The 11769-nt window shown below is 40.7% G+C and overlaps 1 non-coding gene across 1 annotated transcript; it reads right to left on the bottom strand.

The window, feature by feature from the left end:
• Window positions 1-2303: 2303 nt before the first annotated feature.
• TRNAA-GGC (transfer RNA alanine (anticodon GGC)) lies at window positions 2304-2375 on the bottom strand. The gene has a single exon. It is a non-coding gene; the product is annotated as a tRNA-Ala (tRNA).
• Window positions 2376-11769: the final 9394 nt, after the last annotated feature.

Here is an 11769-nt window from a genome sequence, read left to right as displayed (position 1 = left end):
AAGAAAACCCGGGAAGCGCCGGGTATTTTCCCTTACAATGCGTTTCAGACACGTGTACAATTGTACACGCCTTGCGTGAGTATTGCACTTGCGAACGTAACGTAGAATTTTCTGAGTTGGCATCAGGAGAGACAGGGCAACAACTTTATAATTGGGTTATTGAGCAGAGGGTGTCCTAATGAAAAGTTAATTTTTTTTATTGCAACTATATACAAAACCCTCCTTAAAACATGAATGGCAATATCTGAGCCTTGCCTCTTTTGAAGTAACGGAAGTAATTTTCTCTCTGCATCAGTCCGTGGTTGTGGGCGGTTCTATCTGTCCGAGTACTTACTATACACGTTATTTGGGAACCTTTCCTTACTGGAAGTTATACCTCCATATGACCAACGGTTCGCCAGTAAAATACCATACCCCCCTGTTTGGTATGCGTCCTGTATAGCAGTGGTTCTCAACCGGGGCGGGACCTAGGATATTACAGGGAGCCACGGATGAAAATCTTGCAAAAGGGGCCCCACGAACAAATTTGTGAAAAAAGAGTGACAAAAAAATTTAATTTCAAACGAAATGCGTAGAATATATTTTCCGCAATTCCCGCCCCATTTAAATAACATTAACATGAAGAGGGAAATAAAAAAAAAGTGTTGCACGTAAATGCATAGGTTTTACATTTTCTCTGTCATTAATTTGCAGAAATTTAAAAAAAATTCTCAAATGATTTTAATGTTTCATGAAATGTTTTTTATGTTGAGCCGAGTCCCTCCCCCCCCCCACGTGACTTTCTCCATCTCTTCCCTCCCTCCTCTCGCTCTTCGGTATGCATAAAGTTTCAAAATCCCCGGATTAGAAGCAACACCAATCCACCAATCAAAGGGCTTAGAATTTCCCGCCACCAGAGAGAGAGAGAAAGAGCAGACGACCTTTTCTCTTTTTTTGGTCCTTCTGTTCGTCTCTCCCATATTAGAGAGTGGATTCTTCCCCCCCCCCCCAAATAAATTGTATAGTACTGTAACGTCAACTTCGAAGGGGAAAACCGTTATAATGAACACAAAAATATCATTAAAATTTAAAGAAAATGTATATATCTACTAGTTTTCGAATAAATTTTCATAGATTTTCAGGTATCAATTTCTCATTCAGATACAATGAATTAGAATTGATTTGCATACTTTAATACATTTTAATTTGGTAAGCAAAGCACTTTCCATCTGGAGACAATTGTGAGGCTTCAAAAAAAAAAAAAAAAATAAAAAAATATATATATATATATATAAAATAAATTTATTTCAAAGTTGAATTTTACAAAACAGACTGATTCTGCAATTTTTAATTAATTTGTTTGTTCAATTTTATTCATTATTTTGAGAAAATTGAATGGCTTTGGTACTTCTTGTCTTCTAAATAAAATGCTGCAGTTCGTAAACTTTCCTATGATGTAATTCAATATATAGATGGCACTACAAGACTCTTGTTATAAACTGGTTTTCCTGCCATTTAGTTAATGTCAATACATTTTTTCATAAAATCTGGAAAGGGGAAAATTATGGCATATTTCGTATACGGTTCATTGACGACCCTAGTCATAACCGATGAATATACAAAATTTACGACAAAAAATATGTCGTCAGATCCAAGGTGTGTTTTCATTGATGTGATAGGAAATTTTTACCAGCCCTATGTGAAAAAAGATGTAAACTGGACCCCTGTATTATAGATTACCTGCAGGTGCATATAGGAATTAATTCTTTCTTCGTATTCTGACGATGTCCCAATGATGTGTAGATAGGAGAGCTTCTAAGGCTCTTAGCAACCTCCAGGAACTGATGGAAGAAGTAGAATACGGGAATTTAGCAAATGGGGCCAAATTAAATGTCCAAAAGTTTGTTTAATGTTGCTGGCACATAAAGATATTCTACCGAATTCTTACTTGTTTAATGAACATCAAGCGATTGATCCAAGCGCAAGGACAAAGTACTTAAGGAGTATATACAGGATAACTATATCTACCGCCCAATAATTACACACGGGATTCCTTGTGAAAACTAATTCACAAAAGTGTTTCCGTTTTTGGATCAGACGAATATCAAGTGAGTTATAAGGCTTTGAAATTTTGTCACGTGTCATTTTTGAAAGAGTCAGTTTGAGGCAGAAAAAGCGTAGCTAATAGTGACGGTAAGTAGTGTGAGAATCAACCTACGGCCATATATTGTTCTTCTGCATATAGAAATGTCCTCTCCACTTGTCAATACCAGATTCATTGGTTATTTGTGGAGATGAAGATTACAAGGAAGAAAATTCATCATTGCCCCCACGGGGACTCGAACCCCGGTCTCTCGCTTGCCGGACGAGTGCTCTACCATCTAAGCTATGGAAGCATATAGTATATTTCAACCTTGGTTCGACCTTCCAGATAACTTTTCACGAATTTAATTATGCTGTACGGCATATCCATACAAATCAGCTTATGCAAAAGTCCATGATGCCAAATATTGTCGAAACTTTTTAGAATGTCAAGAAAGACTATTGCAGCAGTATCCTTATTAATTAGGGCTTCTTGCAAATATTTCGTTACCCGGAGAAGTTGAGTGCAAGTAGAATGGCCTCTGCGGAAGCCGCGTTGTTCTGGACGGATTATCTTGTTGTCCTCTCAGAATTTTATCAATTCTGATGGCAATGATACGCTCAAATAGCTTGCCAAGAGAGCTAAGGAGCGAGATCGGGCGCCAATTTGTCGCCAACTGAAGGTCTTGGCCTGGTTTCGGGATTACCTTCACCACTGCCTTTTTCCAATAAAGCGGAAAGCAAAGCGCTTGAAGAGGCTCTCTGCAAGCGCTTTGGCGGAAAGTATTGGAGCTCTAAAAGTTTTTTGAAGATGTTTGATCACATTGTCCAGAAGGGATTTTATCGCAAGGCTATTGATGTTATCATAGCCAGGGACTTTCTTTTTGTGTGAAATGCTTAATAATGTTTTTAACTCTATTAATATCAGTTGGATAGAGAGAGGAAGGTTGTTCGCATTGAGTAGTAGTTAATAACATTGTCATTAACTCTATCAATATAATGTGCCGATCAACGTCACCACAATAACTTAAAAATTAATGGGAGAAATTATCTCCGACAGCAAAAGCTCATGTTAAAGCCGGAGCATCATCTAACCTATTGAGAATGGGGTGATAAAAAGTTATAAAATTTATGTACTCATTATTATCTGAAATATATTACCCTTAATAACAGTCAACTAACAATTTTATATATAGTTTGAAGTAAAAAAATTTAGCATTTGATTTTTTCATTTGAAATTTTCCAAAATTCTGTAAAAAAGTTCAATTTAAATGTTTAAAGTAATTAAAAAAAAATTTCCAACAATTTATTATAGATGGCGCGCACTCACAGAACAAACCATACAGTGACATCTAGGAAGATTATTCACGATTACTTATCAATATGGCAAGAATCCTAGAACAGTGTTCGTTTCTTCAAAAATTATAACATAAAAATGGCACACATTTTTTTCCAATTTTACTTTTATTTTCAAAGGCCATTTAAAATGGCATCGAAATATATATTCTATGTTAGTGTGCCTCCCTGTTGCAAAAGTCTGACTGTTTTCTTACCTAGATCTTTCTTACGGCAGTGCAATCAAACCAAACTAGAATCATATTTCTACCCCAGTCCGTCGTCTTACAGGGTGCCAAATTTTAGAGTATAGAAAGAGGGGAGAGAAAAACATTATTCAAGCCTTTCGTTTGCCGTTGTTAGTTGGTGCGAACTACCTAGCACTGAGCTCTCGTCTTCTCCGTCTTAGTTTCTCTACTTAGGTAGAGATATTGGTGTTGGAGCCAGTTGTCCTTCCTTACCTTCAGGGCTTGCCCACAGCCATATTTCAACAGGATAATGCGCGACCACACGTGGCACGCATTGTCCAAAGTTTCTTCGTCAATCGCCAGATTGAATTGCTTCCCTGGCCAGCTCGCTCTCCGGATCTTTCGCCGATAGAAAACATGTGGTCCATGGTTGCTCAACGATTGAGCCAGATTACATCCCCAGCTGCCACACCAGATCAACTTTGGCAACGCGTGGAAGCTGCTTGGTCTGCTGTACCACAAGAACACATCCAAAGTCTCTTTGAATCAATGCCGAGGCGTGTGGCAGCGGTGATCTCCAACAATGGCGGCTACTCTGGCTACTGATTTTGGCAGGAACCACACTTCACAGAAGTCTATAAATTTAATCATTTGATGCTTGGTCAACATGTTATCTACAAAATAAATATTGTTGCGATATCTCTTGTCTTTCTTGGTGTTGCAATTTGGGTGGCCAGCAGTGTACTTGAAAACCCATGATGACTACCATAAATAGGCATTTATGGTAGTCACCATGTTCTGTTCACCCTCTTTGATAAATAGGCATTTGTGGTGGGAAAAGTTGAGAAAAGGCATTTTTGCCAAAAAAGCTAGAAAAGAGGCATTTATGGTAGGAAAAGTTCAGAATAGGCATTTATGTGTAGGAAAAGTTGAGAAAGACATTTTTGCCAAAAAAAAGCTTGAAAATAGGCATTTATGGTAGGAAAAGTTCAGAAAAGGCATTTTTGACAAAAAAAAAGCTTGAAAATAGGCATCTATGGTAGGAAAAGTTGAGAAAAAGCATTTCTGCCAAAAAAGCTAGAAAATAGGCATTTATGATAGGAAAAGTTCAGAAAAGGCATTTTTGCCCAAAAAAAAAGCTAGAAAATATTCATTTATGGTAGGAAAAGTTCAGAAAAGGCATTTTTTGCCAAGAAAAGTTCGAAAATAGGCAAAAAACGGCATTTTGCCTGGACTTCCGGGCTCTAGCGATGACAAACATATTTTTATGCGCTTTTTTTCTCAATATTATTAATTTTTTCTCCTTTCTTCTCTGCTTCTTCCAGATATATTGTTGGGAAATTCGCCTATTGTTGTTTCTGATTCGGTATTCGTATTAGCCAAAAACATCGCCAGTTGATTCATTTAAAATTTTCTATTGCATTACATTGTATATAAAAAATCACTATTTTCTGCCGTACGGTTTCACACATGTTGGAATAAAATAAATTTACACAGAAAATCCTTGATTTGTACCCTCTTTGAAGACGAAACACTTACTATTCCGTGGATCCTGATTGAATGGGAGAGGATCATAAATCTCCATGTAATCGCCTAAATAGGATTCCCGCGTGAACATGGGAATGTCGACGGCATTAACGGAGGCAGAAATAATTAATAGCGGATGAGATGGAGAGGGATCCATTCAACGTATAGTGTGACGAGACAACACGTCATCGTATCACCCAAAGGTGAAATGTAGATTCGGATTTATATCACCCACAGATGAAATGTCGATTCGGATTTATATGACCCACAGATGAAATGTCGATTCGGATTTTTATGACCCACAGATGAAATGTCGATTCGGATTTATATGACTAAAAGATGAAACATCGATTCGGATTTATATGACCCACAGATGAAACGTCAATTCGGATTTATATGACCCACAGATGAAACGTCAATTCGGATTTTTATGACATTGAATGGGAAACATTGATTCGGATTTTTATGACCCATGGATGAAATGTCGATTCGGATTTATATGACCCACAGATGAAACGTCGATTCGAACGTTTATGACAATAATCGTGAAACGTCGATTCGAACGTTTATGACAATAATCGTGAAACGTCGATTCGAACGTTTATGACAATAATCGTGAAACGTCGATTCGAACGTTTATGACAATAATCGTGAAACGTCGATTCGAACGTTTATGACAATAATCGTGAAACGTCGATTCGGATTTGTATGACGTTAAACGTAAAACGTCAATTCGGATTTTTATGACCTTAACGGCGGTATTCACCAACACAGTTTCAACTGCAATCGCAGGTGGAAAGATTGAAGATCGAAACGGATTGGTTAAATTAAGGATTTTAACCAATCCGTGTCGATCGCCGATCGTTTAACCTGCGATTGCAGTTGAAACTGTGTTGGTGAATACGGCCGTAAATGTGAAACGTCGATTCGGATTTATATGACTCACAGATGAAACGTCGATTCGAATGTTTATGAGAATAATCGTGAAACGTCGATTCGGATTTTTATGACGTTAAGCCGGGTTTTCCTAGGAATAGGTTTGTTGCGCAGCGTGAACCGCATTAGACTATTTCGCGCCGGCAGAAACATGTTACATAATCACGCTACGAGTTTGTGTTTTCCTGGCGTGGCGCATCAGCTAAAGGCAGCTATATAGCACATAGCCTTGGCATCACCTACTCTGTCGTCTGCATGCTCCGGTTCGAAGAGAACGGAAAGAAAACAACAAAAATGAACACAAGATCGAAGAAACACGCGACGGACGACGCATTTGACTCCTCTAGAAGCATTCCGCTAATAACGCCCGACGTAAGGCAGTATTGCGTTTTGTAGGAAAACAGTCATACTGGTTTTCTTACTGGTGAGTGAATAGCGTTTCGCGCTGGGTGATTCGCGTTGCAAGTGGCGTCGCAAAATTATATATTTCGGTTCACGCGATGAAAAACACCTATTTCTAGAAAAACCTGGCTTAAATATCGAGAAGAACGGTGAAACGCGCGACACACGACTCATTTGACTCCTCCAGAAGCAGTCGGCCAATCCACCCTGCTGGATCGCCGATATCGGAGGTTCAGTTTCAGGCTCGAAAAGCTGGTCCGTGGATTTCGATTCAGGGGTGGTGAATACCAATTTTGAGGTGAAACGCGGTATAGAACCTGGATCGCGTTCGGAACCTGGACGGTGAATACGGCCGTATATGTCGATTCGGTTTTTTATGACCCAAAGACTAAATGTCGGTTCGGATTTTTATGAACCAAAGACTAAATGTCGATTCGCATTTTTCTGACCCAAAGACTAAATGTCGATTCGCATTTTTCTGACCCAAAGACTAAATGTCGATTCGGATTTTGAATAGCTAGTGAGCCCTTGAACGAATGAAATAGTCAGTGGTTGAGCGAGCGAATGGGCAAGCGAGCTATTGAAACCGTGAGAGGGCGAATGAACTGGCGAATGGTTGAGCGGGCGAGCTACTGATTTCATGAGCGGGTGATTGATGGAGCGAGTGAGTGGGCGAGCGAGCGATTGAGACCGTCAGTGGGTGAGTAAGCGAATGAGTGAGAGAGTGATTGAACGTGCGAGTGGGTGAGAAATTCAGGAGTGAGCGCTGCTGAGTCCGTCAGCGGGTGAGTTTGGGTGCGAGGGAATGGGCGAGTGATCTACTGAGTTCGTGAGTGGGTTGGTGAGTGTGAATGGGTGAGTGAGTGAGCGAGTGAATGCGCGTGTGAATGCGTGAGTGGGTGAGCGATCTACTGAGTCCGTCAGCGTGTGAGTGAGGGATCGAGTGGTTGAGTGAGTGAGTAAGTTGGAGGTTGTGTGGGCGAGCGAGCTACTGAGATCGTATGCGGATGGGTGAGGGTACGAGTGAGTAGCCGTGAAAGCTATTTACTCTGTGTGCAGTTGAGTGATTGAGGGAGTGTTCGAGCGAGCTAATGAGCCCTTGAGCGAATGAAATAATCAGTGGGTGAGCGAGCGAGTGGGCAAGCAAGCTATTGAATCCGTGGGAGGCTGAGTGAGGGAGGGAGTGAGTGGAAGAGTGGTTGGGCGAGTGAGTGAGCGAATGAACTGGCGAATGGAGAATTTGAACTTCAGATACAATGAATAAAAATTCATTCACATGCTTTTTAATTTGGGAAGCAAAGCGATTGAAGACATTGTTCAAGCGCTCTTTCTTAGCAACAGAGGTTGCCTTTTCCAGAGTCAGGATTTGGCTGGGTTTCATTGTTTTGTGCGGGTCCAGTTTGCACCTCCTTGGCCATATTGTTTGACGTGGGGAGCTCATTTGTGAGTGGAGTCTCAGGAGGGGGCTGTGCCTCCAGGGCGTCCTCGTAGACCTCCTCATCCGAGTCTATTTCGTCAGTTCTTATTAAGTAATAATTAAGAGCTGCTTTAGCTGCCTGCTTTGTCCATTGTGTCAAGTTTTTCTTTTAATTCCGTTGTGGGAATTAATTTCTTGCTATGGGCCATGTGGGGGGGGGGGGGGTGCACCAGGGTGACTTTGATTGTGTAATTTTTGCTGCTAGACCCTGTTCAGGTCTTCTTTGTGAATAGTGTCCTTTTTTGTTGTTAGGTTTGATTGCGGCCCAGCCACTGGCTCTTGGGACCGGGTTGGACGAATTGTTATAGTTTCAGTCCCTAAATCAAAATTTTCATCCCCTTCGTTTAGGGGCTGTGTGGCTTCGTGGGATGTGTTCTCAACTGGGGTTACACTACCCGGCAGGGGGGGGGGGAGTCCTCTTCAGATGGGGGGCGGAGATGTAGGGGGAGAAGGGGGTTGATGATCCCCTGCCCTTTTCCTGTTTGTGTGAATTTGGGTGCCTTGGGCAACCAACCAAGGTGGCTGTGTGGGGACCGCACTGGAGCATGGGTGGAGATACTGGGGGCGTGGGGGGCACAGTGCCCCCCCCCCAGCGTCACAGGTGGAGTCGACTGATGTAATGTATATATGAGCTGACATCGTCGTCATCGTGCCCCCCCGAGACTTCCAAGTCAATCTCCACCTATGCACCGGAGTTTTGTTCTATCGCCTTTGTCCTTACATTTTTTGGTATCATGCGGCCCTGAGCAGAAGGCACAGACCACGCGGCCCTTATAAAAGAGGGCCGTGTGATTAAAGGCCATGCAGCGGCAGCATCTGGATCAAAGCGGCTCGAGATCTTTAATACAGCTTTGACCTAGATTGTCAGCTCCAAAGCTGTATTAAAGATAAGCGTTGTCACTTCAATGGAGAGGCCTTATGCAAACTGGCGCGCCACAGAAATTGAAACGGTAAGCGTACGAACTACAGTTGTAAACAAATTTTTCAGCGAGGCAGCCGCCATTTTTTTTTTATTGCTCTTCCCAGTCACGTAGCTCTTTTTTCCCCGTCTCATTTCATTTTAAAATCGGTATTCTTAATCAATAATTCTTAATTAATTTATCAAAAGGTTCTTCTCTGGGTTAAATTTATTTGTTTTCGTGTCTCTACACCATTTCCTTCGAGTTCATTCTTCTCTATTTCATCATGATAGTAAATGTTGAATTATTGCGGCTTCCTAGGATGGCGAGAGAAATTCCAAGTCCGAAGAAGCTCATCTAAATAGATTTCCGAAAAATGTCAGCAGGTTAGTAAAATATGTATTTTACAGTTCAGCTAATATTACTGTAAAAAAAAAATTACAATATCGAAAAATATTTCACATTGTAGGTAGGCTAACTGAATTTTTGTAAATTCAAAATGCCTGTGTGATGATTTATTAACTTAAAATTTTTCGCTGGAGGATTTGCCCCCCCCCCCTTCCCTCCCGAAGTTCGATCGTGCTTACGCAACACCCACTAGAAACTGAAAATTGTCTAGTAGGTGTTGGCTTACGCCTCGCAGTTCATTCCAAAAGAGCGTCAATTATCCGAAATTGTTCACTCCCTATGACAGAAATTATTGCATGCTACCCCCCCACAACCTCTAGCAGAGGCTTTTCATGGTCCCTTTTGTAGTGAATTTATAACCTGAAAAAAAAAGATAATTGTCCACTCGTGGGGGCCCAGGGCTGGAGCTCTGTCAACCCAGCACCTACTAGAAAATTTTCTAGTGGGCGTTGGTCAACCCCACCCTTTGTGGGTACTATGCAGAGTCGTGAGGGTAGAATATTCTCATGAATGTGAATTCGGAGAATAATTGAGAATATTCTTTAAAATAATGGGAAATTTTTTTTTTTTTGTTATTAATATGAAATACAATTCAATTTTTTCATTGCCAGAAACATTTTGTCATCCAATTTCATTGAGGAAGTTATGAATAAAAATTATTTATTCATCCACGCAGCAAAATTTCAAATTTTCAATAATTCATTTGGCTGCAGAATCAAGTTCATTTTGGCAGTTGCTATGTCCTGGAAAAATTGAATGAAATATTTTTGAACCTGTTTTTCTCAAAAAATGTTTGGCTCCTAAAAGTCTTCCCGCCACCTCAATTTTTTAGGGATTTGTCATGCCCAGCTTTATGTATAGCAAAAAAACATTGATTGTTGCACATATTGTTTGTCGGAATTTTGTTATCAATTTAAATAAGTAACATTTTCCCTTGCATTTAATATTTTCTTTCATTTTTTTCCAGACGTCAAGCACGGGAAGATGTGTCTAAAAATCCAATATTAGTTGGGGTTCTTGCGGCAAAGTTGACTATGATTGCCAATGTTAGAAACCATCATTTCCAGGAATGGTGTATCATGAACATCGGCCAGAAAGATCGTTTGGTTCACAAATATATTTTTACTACTCTGGTCCCCCCCACCCCCGAACGAAATTTCTGGCTACGCCCCTGAGGAATCGGCATCCATTACTTCAAAATATACAAGAATGCTCTGAAATATCCATACAAAAAATGTTAAATACACAATTCAATAAATTAACACAAAAACTGGGGTAAATTTTAAACTAATCAGAGAAAAAAAAAATCCCGAAACTGATAAAAATTTTGGACTTGACGAATCAAAAATAATTGAAAGAAATAATTCCTGCACCACACACAATAAAAATTCAGAATTTACGGGGGGAAAATTCATGAAAGCCTCCAATATTTTAACGTGAGTGCGGGGGCCCACAAAGCACGGTGCGACCGCTCCTTCGCACATTCTTAAGAGCCTGGCTCTCACTTTCACAGCGGAAATCACTTGTCCTCGTTTCTCTTTGACAGCCTCAACCGTTTGTCAGTGAATATTTGCTGTTTAAATTTTGTTGGCTGGGATTACGTTACACTTTTTTTCTAATTTAAGGAGGGGGGGGGGGGTCCAGTGTTTACTTTTGCGTCCGGTGCCTCAACAGACTTTAATCCGCATCTGCGCCCCCCCCAAGCAAAATTTTTCATGGGCTCTTCTGTAGTGAATTTACAGCTTGGAAAAACCCAAAAAAATTATGGTAATTGTCTCAGGGCTGTTCCCATGTCGGCCCAACCCTTGTGGGGTCAAATACCGAACTTGACCATACGGAAATCGGGCGTCGACATCTGCACAACAATTTTCGGAATTTAAGAGTTGGACTTGAAAGTTATTGGCAACATTCCCAGTTTAAATGACAGCGGATGGTTTTCCTACAGTTAATTACACACAAAACAAAGCAAAAGAAAAATATCATTTAGATAAAAGCAAACTTACGTGGGGGTGGAATAATCTTGTTCATCGATATTGTCACTGAGAAATTCTTTGAACTTTGAAAAAAAACAAATCTTAAGCATTTTTTTGCTCACATAGGAGTGTTTCATTATTCCAATAGAGCAAATTTGCGATTACTACTATCTGACATAAATAGTAGTTCAATCTTACACGAACGGCAAGGAATGGTTCAAATTCTCTACATGCAGCTGGTCATCCGACAGACACTGAGCGGGGGAAAAACAAATTACACACCATAGGAAGTCCAGCCAGGGCCTCAACTAGGGAGGGAGCAAACGGGTTTCGTGCCCCGCGCGCTAGACCCAGGGAGCGCAAATTTCATTCTGAAACCTCGCCTTCAACATTACAAGGAGGCGTCAAAATGCGCGCTTGTCCCGGGTGACCAAGCATCTAGTTGCGGTCCCGAGTACAGCATAGGAATCCGTATTGCTGTACAGCAGAAACGATTTTCCCCTACTGTATGCAGGTATCTATTCGAGAAAACAGCCATTATTGTGTGCTGCTATCAGCGGCTC

Source organism: Pholcus phalangioides, unplaced genomic scaffold (assembly GCF_987345545.1).
Source record: "Pholcus phalangioides strain wild (caught in Gottingen) unplaced genomic scaffold, Ppha-v1.0 ptg000027l_1, whole genome shotgun sequence".
NCBI lineage: Eukaryota > Metazoa > Arthropoda > Arachnida > Araneae > Pholcidae > Pholcus > Pholcus phalangioides.
The sequence above is the reverse complement of the archived record's forward strand: the minus strand, read 5'-3'. Positions and strand labels throughout refer to the sequence as shown.